The sequence below is a fragment of the Passer domesticus genome, chromosome 13, assembly GCF_036417665.1.
Source record: "Passer domesticus isolate bPasDom1 chromosome 13, bPasDom1.hap1, whole genome shotgun sequence".
In the NCBI taxonomy this organism is placed as follows: domain Eukaryota; kingdom Metazoa; phylum Chordata; class Aves; order Passeriformes; family Passeridae; genus Passer; species Passer domesticus.
The window spans coordinates 19,782,100-19,796,093 of NC_087486.1; positions in this window are offsets into that span (position 1 = coordinate 19,782,100).

A 13,994-nucleotide genomic window follows, 5' to 3' on the forward strand; every position below is an offset into this window, starting at 1 on the left:
TGAGCTTTACAAGTCCTGGTGGGGAATGCTTCTGGCCACCCTGAAAAGGTATCTGTTAGTACTAGTAAAAACTTACACCCCCCTTTTCTTGGCAATTCCGTGAAATCGATTTGCCATTGCTGCCCAGGTCCATGGCCCTTTCCAATCTGGCCAAGTTTTGGTTTGGGAGTATTCTTGGGATTGGTCTGGAGGCAAAGGTCACGTTGTGGAGTCACTTGGGTGATAGCGGCTCGTAAATTTCTATCAATGATCCTTTCATTTAGATATGTAGGGCATCAATTTCCCTATGTGTTTTCTGATGTTTCTCCCTTATTGGAGATCATAATAAGTCAGAGGGTATAACTAATTTTCCCTCTGTGATGGCCTATCCCTTTTGGTTATAGGCTCCTTTCTACTCATAGATCAATTTTTTTGCCTAATTTGTTGTATTTTGAGGGAAATTTGCCCATCTGGAATCAGGGCTGCCTCAGTTACTACCTCATTTTCCACTGCTTCTTTTGCTTCCTATCTGCCAGCGTGTTTCCTTCTTCCAGTTCTGAGTTTATCTTCTGATAAATGCCTTAATGTGCATGATTGCCACCTCTTCTGGTAACAAGACTGCTTCTAGGAGTCGCAGCATTTCTGACGCATGTTTAATGTTATTCCCTTGAGAGTTCAGCAAGCCTCTTTCATTCCAAACGGCCCCATGAGTATACACTAGTCCAAATGCATCCTTTGAGTCCATATATATGTTTATTTCTTTCCCTTTTGCCAATTCCAAGGCCCGAGTTAGAGCAATTATCTTGGCCTTTTGTGCAGAGGTATTCGTTGGCAGGGGCCCAGATTCTGTTACCTCCTTGCAGGTAGTAACTGGGTACCCAGCGTGTCGTTTTCCTCTGATGACATAACTGCTTCCATCAGTAAACCAGATTTCTGCATTCTCGAGAGGGGTGGCCGGAATAGGTTGCCTCGATAGTCTCCAGGCAGTCATGCTCCACTGGCTCCCCTTGGTTTCCACTGAGGAAGGAGGCTGGATTGACAATGTTAGTCCCCACAATGTCCACATCATCTTGCTCCACCATAAGAGCTTGGTATCTCAGAAATCGTTGCGGGAAAAGCCAATGTCCGCCTTTCACCTCCAGCACTGCAGACACCGTGTGAGACACTGGCACAGTCATTTTGTGGCCCAGGGTGAATTTACTTGCCTCTTGGATATTCAGTATGACTCCTGCAGCAGCTCTGAGGCATTCAGGCCACCCTTTTTAGCTGCTGCATCCAATTGCTTAGAGAAGTAAGCAACTGGTCTCCGGTATGGGCCGAGGTCCTGTGCTAATATTCCCAAGGTGATTCCTTGCTTCTCATTGGAGAACAAGAGGAAAGGCTTACTCACATCTGGCAGTCCCAGAGCTGGAGCTGACATGAGGGCTTTCTTCAGCTGGTGGAAGGCCTGCATAGCTTTCTCTGTCCATTGGATTTCCCTGCTTTCAGTTGCAATAAGTTCATATAAGGGCTTAACAAACAGATCCATAACCTGCACCACCTCGTCATCGCCAGGAAAGTTCCTAGTTCTTTTGCAGTCTGAGGTTTTGGGGTCTGGCATATTGCCTCCTTCCGGCTTTGGCCCAGGGTACATTGTCCAGTACTGACTTTGTATCCCAGATAAGTTACTTTCTGTTTTACTGCTTGAGCCTTTTTCTTTGATACCCGGCACCCTTGGAGTCCCAGAAAGTTCAAGAGGCTTACCGTCCAGGCCACGCATGCTTCACTTGTCCGTGTGGCTATGAGGATGTCATCTTCGTAGCAGCTTTGCTTCCTCTGGAGGGGCTTCCCAGGCCTCTAATTCCTTTGCAAGTTGTTCTCCAAACAAAGTGGGTGAGTTTTTAAATCCCTGTGGGGGTACTGTCCATGTAAGTTGAGTTCTTTGCCCACTTTCAGGACTTTCCCATTCAAATGCAAAAATTTTCTGGCTGGCTAGGTGGATAGGAAGGCAAAAGAAGGCGTATTTTAAGTCTGAAACGGTAAACCAAGTTAGTTCAGGTGTTAAGCAATTTAATAACGTGTAGGGATTGGCCACCACATGATACAGATCCTCAGTTATCTTGTTCATGGCTTGCAGATCCTGTACTAACCTGTATGACTCATCAGGTTTGCTGGCTGGTAGGACAGGCGCATTAAAATCAGATTGATATTCTTTTAATAATCCTAGATGTTAAATAGTTCTCAATTACTGGGCTAATTCCTTCCTTATCTTCCTTCCTCAGGGGATACTGTTTAACTCTGACAGGTTTCATTCCCTTTTTAGTCTGATCTGTATAGGAGGAGCAATCTTTGCTCTCCCTGATACATCAGAGGCCCATACCCCAGGGAACACCTGATTCATTACGTCTTCATCGATTTCAGTTTCCCTTGTGACTTGACTGCTGGTTAATATCAAACTCAATTTTTCTACATACTTTTGATCATTTCCCTCCAGAGTAATTTCCCCATTTTTGAATGCAATAATTGGCGGTCATTGTCCCAGCAAATCTCTGTCCAGAAGTTGCTCAGGGGAGTTGGGCATATATAGAAATTTGTGGACCCCCACTGCTTTCCCAGTTTGCATTTTAGTGGCCTAAAGAAAAATGCCTTTTCAGTTTGGCCAGTCCCTCCCGTAACTGTAGCATAATCATCCCCTGTGGGCATCAAGGCTGTATTTAGAACTGAGTACTTGTCCCAGGAAGGTACTCTCTTCTAAAGCTTGACTAGGAATTTCCCTTCCTTTTCCATTTCCCCCAGCTTTAGTTTTACAACCAGACAGCCTGCTGGGGTAGTCTCCTCCAGTCCCCCCTAATCCTCTTGCACATGGGCAACCACCCCTCCTCTCCTTTGATTCCCTTGACCATTCTCTTTCTGCTCGGGACAGTCCTTCTTCCAATGGCTCTGTTTCTTACAGTTTGCACATTGATTTCTGCCGGATCAAGGAGGACCTTGCCTGGATGCTCCCTGCCCGCTTTCACGTCTTTCTTTCCGTTCCTCCTGCACTATTGCTATTAAGTTTTTCATCCCTTGTTTATCCCCTTCTTCTCTGTTGCTAAAGACTCTCCAAGCCTCCTCCAATAAGTTTCTAAATTCCGTATATCTTCTTCTCAGACTTTTTAGAGTTTGCACCAAATATCCCCCTTGGACTGTCCCAAAAATAGATTAATTAGTTGTTGTATCCCTCTCAGGTTTCCTGCAGTCAGGATGACCCTCCCCGAGAGTTCTTTTTTCCCAGCCTGACGGTGGAAGAAAGAGTCAGAATTCTTCAGCTCTGGTTCACAAGGTTGTTTATTGTCTCTTATCTAAACCATTCTTTTTCAGACCTGCAGAGGTCTGATCTGCAGATCTGTCATGGGCACGCTGCCCGCCCCTGGGCTGGTGTCTACATTTTATACTGGGAATTACATGTACTTTATTTGTCATTATTTTCCAATACCTATCACCTCTGTTAGACTGTCTACTTCTAGCCTAAACCAATCCAAATGTGCCACCATCACCAAGAAGATGGAAGCTAGGAAGAAGAAGGAAGAAAAATAGGACAACGCCCAAATCCCTCCATCTTGCCTCCTAGACCCCCTCTAGTAAAATCCCCCAAATTCCACTTTTCACCCTGGGATTAATTCATTATCACTCTGCTTAAACTTCTGTGACTTGTGATTCTTCATACAAGGTTGGTAATTTGCTCCATGGGTTAAGATCGAAATCCCAAGTGTCTCTGGCTTCCTGCCAGGATTCCCCAGCCCTCTGCCAGGGGCACGTGTCATCCAGGGCACCCAGAGGGGTGTCCTGGGTTCCAGCATATCCCCAGATCAGATGCAGGGTCCAGTGGTGTATAGCGTCACATTGTGTTTCTCAGGTGGTCTAGGAACTCTCTGGGGGATTCTGAGGGTGCCTGTTTAATAGCATATAAAGCTGACCAATTTATAGTTTCAGGCGTTGCTCTTTCCACTCCCAATGTAAGCCAATCCTGATAATTTTTTAGCCTCTGTCTTTGTACTGGTTGGTTCAGGTTCCAGCCTGGGTCCTGAAGTGGAAAATGTTCCTTTAGATCCCCTGGTTGTTGTCTAAAATGGTCTGCTACCTGGTTCCCGGCTGTCTTTAAAACCATCTAGCTTTCTGTTTCAGTGAATGTGTCTAATAACAATTGAATAGCACCCCAGTCTGGATTGTGCTGCTTCATAATGTATCCTAGACATTTAGCAATGTTTATTGGGTCATTTTGGTAATTTCCTGCAATCCTTTTCCAAGCTTCCAAATAAAGGGTGGAGAAGGGCACCTTAACTAATATCTTTTCTCTGCCTGGTTTTACTGTCTCCTGCAAAGGGGCCTGCAGTATTTGTCCTCTGGTTCGGGATGCTGTTGGGCTGCCTGGAGGGGTTGGAGCTGGTGTCTTCTCCAAAGGAGGAGGAGGAGGAGTAGGAGTAGGAGGAATAGTGGAAGAGGTCGACTAGGTGGTGTAGGTGGTGTAGATGGAGCCCCTCCCAAGTCTCTACCCCTTCCCCCCTGCCCTCCCAAGTGAGGGCTAAATAGGTCAGCTAGATCTTGTTCTTGTTCCTCTAGTGCTGTGCGATAAACTTTATCTGTCCTGGTGCATCTCTGTCTTATGCTACAGGCCGAGCAGCCCTATTTCAGTTCTCCCATTTTGCTTCTGTTTTCTCTTTCAAGAGCCAAAACGAGGGGGTCAGAGGGGGCTCTGATGCCACAGTTCCTTTGCCAATCAGGGTTATTTTGGAGGGAGAAAAACATATCACAATAAGAAACCTCCTTCCATTTCCTTCCCTCCATAGAAACAACATTAGCTGTAACAGGGTATTCTATTCCAATGTACCTGTAGGAGGCCACCTTGCCCCATCCTCCAGGTGATAGAATGGCCACCAATGGGAGCAATATATAATTAGGCTTTTTTAAATTTTGAGTGCCCCCTTTGCCTGATATTTCTCTCCAATGTGCTAAGACACACCCTAATGGGCTGGCTTTAGGTACTTCCTTACTCTGCCTTGTTCCCATTATGTTATTTTAGAGCAAGCTTTAGCTTACTCAGTTCCGAATGTCCAGATGTGAGTCTCAAATCAAAACCCATTTTTTCCCCCTTCTTCTGAGTTATTTTTAAAAAGTAATAATTAATCAAATAATCAATGTATAGAAATATTTATAACCAATTTAACAATCAATAATATTTTAATTAATTAAATGTTATTTACATTAAATACAACTTAATTTAATAATTAATATATAACAATCCACCATTAACTTTTCCTTGTTTGTTGTTTTCTCAGTCCCACACAAAGTTACAAACTCCTATGGGTACAATCCAAACCACTGGGGAGAAAAGAAAAGGAAAAAGTTCCTTAATTCTTCCTTTTAATACGGCTGTGCCACTCTTTTATCCTTTCCCTATCCTCTTCAAAGATGTCTTCCCTTGTCTCAGGGTCTAGGTGACTTTTTCCACAGATTAAATTCACTATTTCACACCTTGTATGTACCTCTTGGTTATAGTATCTTGGCAGTTCAGGGGTACATGCATGGCATGCAGGTCTCTGTCCATATGAAACACAATACCACCTCCTCTGACACTTTCTGCACTGAAGGAGAACCCAAGCTGTGTGCCAGTCTGGCTCCCAGTGAAAAGCTGTCAGTCTGCACTCAAGACAGGGAATCACCCCTTCAAGCCCCCAGGTCAAGGCATTTCTAAGCACTCTTTCAGCTGCGGGTTGTTCCCAGTCAAAGGCTCGATAGCAACGTGTTGAACTGCGGTATATCCCTCCCAAGAACACTCTGTCTCTCTCTCCGTCCTCCCGTTCTATGACTACCCAGCCCCTGACGGATGAAGAGACTGACTAGGTTCAAGCTGAAACCACCTGTGTAGAGCATGTCTCGGAGGCCGAGCTCTCCCCTCCCAGGCTTGAAGTTAGGCAGCCACCGTGGGCAAATCACCTCTCGCTTGTAGAAAAAAAAAAACAAAAAACCCAAAACAACCCCAGCAAACCCCTTAATGCAAAGGCTCTCCTAGTAACAGCTCTCAAGACTGAAGGGCAGTGTTATCGCACTGCAAACACTTAACTCTTAGCCTAGGCGGGCTTGCTGGCTGCCTGCAGGTGGTTCCTGCCCATTACCAACCAGTGGCGCTTGCTTGCAAATGCCAACTTGTACCATGCTCCTGCTAGCTGTGCTATCAGCTAGCGGTGTTCAAAGCAACCCTACAAACTGCGGCTTATGCCCTGAGTGCCTGCCAGCCGTGCTGTCGGCCCACTGCACCGAGAGCAATTTGGCAAGCCCTGGCTCATGGCCCTGCACCGCGCTGGCCCCACTCATTAGAGCTGCCCTGCACCACGCATGTGCTGCCGGCCAGGGGCTGCCTGCGCTGGGCATGCGCTGCTTGCTCTCCCAGGCGCTGCCGGCTGGCCGCTGCTGCCCTGGCTTTGCGCCGCCTCTGCCCACCGCGCCGACCTGTGCCACGCTCACGGCGACCCGGCGCCCTTGAAATGTTCTTTGAAAGACCTCAGTTACCAGAGAAACTAAACCAAGACCTCACTCCCCGCAGCGTTGTTTCACTGTTCACTCACACCCACACACACACGCAAGCACGCACGTCCGGACGTGAAAACCATACACAATCACAGTTCAAACCAACGCTCCGCCAGCTGCTCTGTCAGCTGGGGACCCCCCGCCACCGGCTTCTCCCCAGCAGACCATTGCAGCAAACTGCTTGTGCAAAATTGAACACAAAGACGTCTCTTATGTGACTTATCAGTAGCCAGCCCTAAAAAAAGGAAAGGAATACATACCAGTTCTGTCCACAGTCGCAATGCACTGTGGTCTGCTCCCCGCAGTGTACAGCCGAGGCACCGAGTCTCTCCCGGGGAAGAGTCCCGTGGCACACCTGAGAGGGTCTGTGCCCAGCCGGACCAGCAGGTGAGCAGAGTTAGTCCCATCTAGGTTGCCAAGTGAAGCGATAGGCAGAATAAATGGACTCCACAACCTGATGTAGTTATGAAGTGGGTATGCATGTCAGGGCCTGGCACAGGCGAGATGGCTCTCATGAAAACTTGTGCCCCGAGCCCTGGTCCGAGCCACATCTTTGTTCACACACGTTCCATGTGCAATGCATTACACAATCTCTTCATGCACATTCAACCCCTGGCCCCGCCTGTCCTCCCCTCACATGGCGATTAGATCCACACCCTTCTGGGCACGCCTTGTTTCCTGTGGTGGACACACTGGGGTCTTTGGTGGTCCCTGAGGCCAAAGGCTGTGGTCTTCCTCATGACTGAACTTTTGAACTTTTCTCCTTTGCGCATGCACTGTGGTCCCTTGGTGCTTATCTGAGTACGTCTGTTGGTTTGGATCAGCTTGGAGACAGAGGAGCTCCTTAGTCTAGGCTTCCTGCATTCCCTGGTCTTGTCCTGGTCCTGGTGTTATGAGTAAAAAAGTCATCTGTAGCTATGATATTTTATTAAAAATCCTTTCCTGGGTTTTTTCCCCTCCTGAGGAGCTGAGGGCCTCAGGAAAGAAATGTAAACAATAACTATCTGCTGCTGTGGAATGCAACAGGTGCATCTTCCATTGGACCATGTGGATTGTTTTCACTTGATGACCAATCACAGCCAACTGTGTTGAGCCTGTGAGCAGTCACAAGATTTTTGTTATGCATTCTATTCTATTCTATTCTATTCTATTCTATTCTATTCTATTCTATTCTATTCTATTCTTCTTTGTAGCCTTCTGGTCATTTTTTCCTCTCTGTTCTTTTAGTATAATTTTAATGTAGTATTTTAATAGAATAAACAACAAAATAAATCAGCCTTCTGAAATGGAGTCCAGCCTTGTGTCTCCACACCTGGGGTGTTCGCCCAACAAATTATCCATTTTTTTTTAAGGCTGCAAAGTTAAACAGCTTGGGCCAGTTGTTGTGAGTTGAAGTGTTGACTATTTGTTGTTGATAGCTTCATGTTGCAATCACCTCTTGTTAATAGTTTTTCTTCAATTACCTGTTAATGGTTAGAAATCAAGCGCAATTGTCCCCCTGCTGCTTCACCAGAGCCTGCAGGTAGCAGGGTGGGGGGGGGGTGACATCAGAGCTAGTATGCAGATGAGAATGCATTTCACCAAATTTTGCAATTTTCCAGGAAAAAAAACCCTAAAAACAATGAGTTGACATGGAATTAAGAAACCTAAGTAATGTCTAAAGGTGAGGAACTTAATCCAGTATCTGCTAAGATCCTTTTTACTCCTCACCCTAACCTGAATGGATGTCAGCTAGAAAGAGGACCTGGAATGTTAGACCAAAGAAGCGGAATTCCCACTACTCCCTTGAGGACGGAAGCCCCAGCTCTGCCTGCATACCAGCGGGCACAGCTGCATCCTCCTCCTCCTCCTCCGTGCCACTCCTGGGAGCAGCGAGGGTGCGAGCGACCTGTCATTTCTCCCCAGCGTGAGCTGAATTTTTTTAATAAAGGCATTAAAAAGGAGAAAGATCTCCTGCCCTATTTATGACACTGGTATTGTCCTTCATAGCAAGAAGCTTCAGAAATTTGCATTTTCCTATGCCCTTTGTACCTTGGCAGAGGTTTCTTAAGTAAAAGGTTAAAATTCAACACATAATTCTACAATTTAAAATTTAAATGCTTAGTCCATATATTGCTAACTTAATTGAACCCCCCAAAACCTCCATTTCAACAGCAGCCCCTGCCTGGCTTCTGCCTGCCCACACCGTGGGCATCCACGGCTCCTCCTGGGCATGGAACTCAGTCAGTGCTGGTGCTGGGTGGGTTTTGCTGCTGCTGCCACCTGGACACTGGGGTGACCGCTTGTCCTAGGTTACAGTGTAAACATGTATTCTATTCCCATCCTCAAGAGCTGCTGAAACCAGGAGGGGCATAGTTTTCTTCCTTATCTCCTGTTAATCAACGAGATCACCGCTCTGTCTCCACCTACCAAGGAGAAGAAAACACAAGCTTTCCTAGGTGCCGTAGGCTTTTGGAGAATGCACATTCCCGAGGACAGGCAGATTGTGAGCCCTCTCTACCTTGTCACCCACAAGAAGAACGATTTCCACTGGTGTCCTGAACAGCAACAAGCCCTTGCCCAGATTAAGCAGGCAATTGCTCATGTGGTAGCCCTTGGCTCAGTCAGGATAGGGCCAGAGGTGAAGAATGTGCTCTACTCCGCAACTGGGAACCATGGTTTGTCCTAGAGTCTTTGGTAGAGGTGCCTGGTGAGACTCAAGGCTGACCACTAGGATTCTGGAGATGGAGCTATGAAGGCTCTGAAGCAAACTACATTCCCAGAGAGAAGGAAATCTTGGCTGCCTATGAAGGAGTTCAAGCTGCCTCAGAAGTAACTGGCACCAAAACGCAACTGCTTCTGGCCCCCCAGCTACCAGTGCTGGGCTGGATGTTTAAAGGAAATGTTCCTTCCACACATCACGCCACCGACGCCACATGGAGCAAATGGATTGCCCTCATCACCCAGTGCACCCAGACTGGAAATGCGAATGGCCCTGGCATTCTGGAAATTCTATCAAACTGGCCTAGGGGAGACTTTTGGATTGTCTTCTGAAGAAGAAGAGGAGCAAGTGGCACGTGCCAAGGAAGCCCCACCATATAGTGAGCTACCGGAGCCTGACAGACAATATGCCCTCTTCTCTAATGGTTCCTGCTGAATTATAGGCACTAACCGGAAATGGAAAGCTGCAGCATGGAACCCCACAGGACAAGTTGCACAAGCTACTGAGGGACAAGCTGGATCAAGTCAGGTTGCAGAGCTTAAAGCCGTCCAGCTGGCTTTGGCTATTGCCAAACAAGAGAAGTGGCCGAGGCTCTATCTCTACGCCGACTCATGGATGGCAGCTAATGCTCTGTGGGGATGGCTGCATTGCTGGAAAAAGGCCAACTGGCAGCACAGAGGGAAACCCATCTGGGCCACCAAGATTTGGCAGGACATTGCCACCCGAGTAGAGAGGCTGACCGTGAGATTCGACATGTGGATGTGCATGTACCCGAGAGTCGGGCTAATGAAGAGCATCACAACAACAAACAGGTGGACCAAGCTGCCAAGGTGAAAGTATCACAGGTGGATCTAGACTGGCAGCACAAGGGAGAATCATTCCCAGCTCTCTTGTTGGGCCCACGGTGCCTCTGCTCGCCAGGGAAGAGATGCAACATAGCGATGGGCCCGTGACCGAGGGGTGGGCCTTGCTATGGACAACATCTCACAGGTCATCCACAACTGTGAGAGCTGCGCTGCAATCAAACAGGCCAAGCGGGTGAAGCCTCTGTGGTACGGTGGGCGATGGTTGAAGTACAGGTATGGGGAAGCCTGGCAAACTGACCTCACCACGCTTCCCCAAACCCGCCAAGGAAAGCGCTACATGCTGACCATGAGTGGTTGGAAACCTACCCTGTGCCTCATGCTACTGCCTGGAACACCATCTTGGGCCTAGAAAAGCAAATCCTGTGGAGACAAGGCACCCCTGAGAGAATTGAGTCGGACAATGGAATTCATTTCAAGAACGGCCTTATCAACACCTGGGCCAGAGAACATGGTATTGAAAGGACATATCATATCCCCTATCACGCACCAGCTGCCGGGAAAGTTGAACGATGCAACGGACTACTTAAGATTATTCTGAAGGCACTTGGTGGAGGAACCTTCAGGAACTGGGAACTGAACTTAGCAAAAGCCATCTGGATGGTCAACACCCAAGGACCTATCAATCCTGCCCAGTCTGAATCCCTGCACACAGGGGATGGAGACAAAGTTCCTGTGATACACATGAAAGGTATTTTAGGAAAGACTGTTTGGATTAATCCCACCGCAAGCAGGGGCAAACCCATCTGTGGGAATTTTTGCTCAAGGACCTGGTTGCACTGGCTGGGTAATGCAGAAGGACAGGGAAAGCCGTTGTGTACCACAAGGAAATCTAACCTAATTTGAAGCGAGAATTGTGTGTAAAGTTTCATTTTATGTTATACATATATATATAGATAGATACATATATATAGTAAGAGGATATTGGTTTGGGTATAGATGGTAATAGAATAAGGGTTAGATTATGTCCTAGGTTATAATATAAAATTATGTTCTATTCCTATCTTCAAGAGCTGCTGAAACCAGGAGGGGCATTGTTTCTTCCTTATCTCCTGTTAATGGGCCCATCAATGTCTTGCCACATGACTCAGAGATAACTCCCTCCCAGAGCCATTTCTGTTTAATGGCTAATCAAGGACCCACAGCATGAGGCAGAATGATATCAGCCCACTGTGAGATGCTCTGCCCATGGGGGAGGAGCTAAGCATCCCCAGCTGGATATAATCTGGGATTTGGGACACAACAAGCAGTCTTTCCACTGGATTCCCAGAGGAACCGCCGCCCTTACCCACTGCTTTTCCAGAGGATGAGAGCTACCAGATTGTTTCTACAGGATCACCACTTCCACAAGTCCATTTCATCTGGACTGCTACCACCACCCTAACTAGCAGGGTGTCAGGCTCTATTCTGAGCCTGTCAGTGGTTTTTCTTTTGTATTATTGCATGTATTTTGGTTTTTTTCCCTTTTCCTAATAAATTGTATTTCTGACTTGGAGTCTCACACTGGTTTTGATTTCAAACCAGAACACAGATCCATCTCTTTATTTCAACAGAAGAATGGGCCATTTCCTACCCTGTATTAGGTTTTGTTTTGTCGGGCCAGGGTTTTATGAGCCCTTAAAAGGGAACCTAATATACCCAAGGATAGCTTAGCTATTACCTTTGAGGCAAATAATGAGCAGGATGGCTTCTGCTGCAGTGTTAGAAACAAAAAGGTTTAATAAAAGGTAAAACAATAAACAGAAAATCCGATCCAGGTACAGAGGTCTGATCCTGGTAGAAACACGTTCACAATAGCCTCGTGGCTTCTTTGTTCTTTCTTTTTCTAACTTATGGCCCAGGCGGGACCTTTTGGCTTCTATCCAATTAGCTGACCCCAAGGTTTTAGTGACGTTTCAGGGGCCCTATAAGGTGGCTTTTCACCTGACCATTGGGAGAAACTTCTAGGCTTCCTTCCTTTTTTGGGGGACAAAGGCTAGCTTGCCCCTCTCTCATTGGGGGCATCCTCCTACACTCCTTCAACTCACCCTTTACTATACATCTAGAGAGAAAGAGGAGAAAGGAGTATAGATTAGAATGCCAATAATTTTTAAATTTTGTTGCCAATTCTCTATCTTAACTTTGGTGAAGTGTTTCTCCAGGTAGGCTTCAAGTTTCTGGCTAGATATGACTTTTACATAGAGATAGGTTTAAGAACTTTTTTATCACAACAATAACTACAGAACTTTTTCAGTGCAAAACTTTCTTGTAAACAATTTTAACTAATGCAAACTTAGAAAACAGTCTTTGCTTCTATCCGTGGCTCAGCTGTTTGTGCATTCTTCTTCTGGTGCCATCTGCTGCTCTCGGATCGGCTGTACCTGTGGCTTGACATTCTTTGCAGGGATCCATCGAAGACCTGTGTTTGTAGAAATGCATGCAAACCCCCGGCCCCAAGCTACAAGAAGATGGGGTCCCAAAATCTGTCCTGTCTCTGGATCCTTGATGAAGATGGCAGTCTTTCCTTGAGCTTTGCCTGACTGGTATTGCTGAAATGTCTGAAAATTGGTGGAACCTGCTCCATAAAAGAATTATTTAAGAAGTTAAAAACATATACAGCTTTATTCAGCCTCTCTATTGTAGAAAGCACTTCTGTCCCTCCTTTTTGTCTTTCAAGTATCATTTTCAATGACCTGTGTACTCTTTCTACAATAGATTGGCCTGTGGAAGAATGTGGAATACCTCTGGTATGTTTGATACCCCAAGTTTTGAAAAACTCCTGCAATTTATTAGAAATGTAGGCTGGTCCGTTGTCAGTTTTGACTTCTTGAGGAATACCTAGGGATGCAAATGCTTGTAAGAAATGCTTCATCACATCTCTACTTTTTTCTCCTTGATGTGCAGAAGCAAAAATTGCTCCTGAGAAGGTATCTATTGATACATGTATATGTTTGAACCTTGCAAATGACTGATATTGAGTGATGTCTGTCTGCCATATCTGCAGGCTATTTAAGCCTCGAGGGTTAACTCCTGTTGCTATTGCTGGTATAGCTAATTTCTGGCAATCTGGACATGATTGAACAATTGCTTTTGCCTGATTCTGAGAGATGTTAAACATTCTTACTAAAGCAGGGGCATTTTGGTGATAGAAAGCATGGCTCATTCTGGCTTGTTCAATAACATTAGGAAGTGTGTGCTGGATTGGCACGGCTAACAAATCAGCCATGGCATTGCCTTCTGCTAAAAACCCTGGAAGAGAAGAATGTGAGCGAATGTGCATTACAAAGTAAGGCTCTTGTCCAATGGAAAGAAGTAGGATTAACTTTTTAAGCAAACTGTATTACTGATCATCAGAAACTTCTTTCAGCAGAGATCCTTCTGCTCTTTCCACCACACCTGCAACGTAAATTGAATCCGTTACTAAATTAAAAGGAAATGTGAATTTTGAAAAGACCCGTACAACTGCTGCTCTGTAATCTGTGCAGAACCATCTACTTCCTCAATATCTGATTCCCATTTTTTTGTCTCTGAATTTTGCCAAGCAATCACAGATCTTTTAGACTTCCTGGAACAGTCTGTAAAAAATGTGATTGCCTCGAGGGGTGCGTGACTTTTTAAAGGCTTATGAATTAATTTTAAAGATGAACTTAATAGCTCATGTTTGGGACAATTGACTGAAATTTTTCCTGTAAAATCTTCCAAAGCAAATTGCATGACTTCTGAATTTTGAATTAACCATTCTAAATAGATGGATGTGACAGGCAGAAAGATTTCTGCAAAATCTTGTCCTGAAAGGGAAAGCATTCAAGATCTATCCTTGATAATCAATTGTGAAATAATTTCAGGGCACGTTGTTACAGTTTTACCCAATTGACGAGATAGGAAAACCCACTCTAAGATTATCAGATGGTCCTTCTTCTCTAGATCCC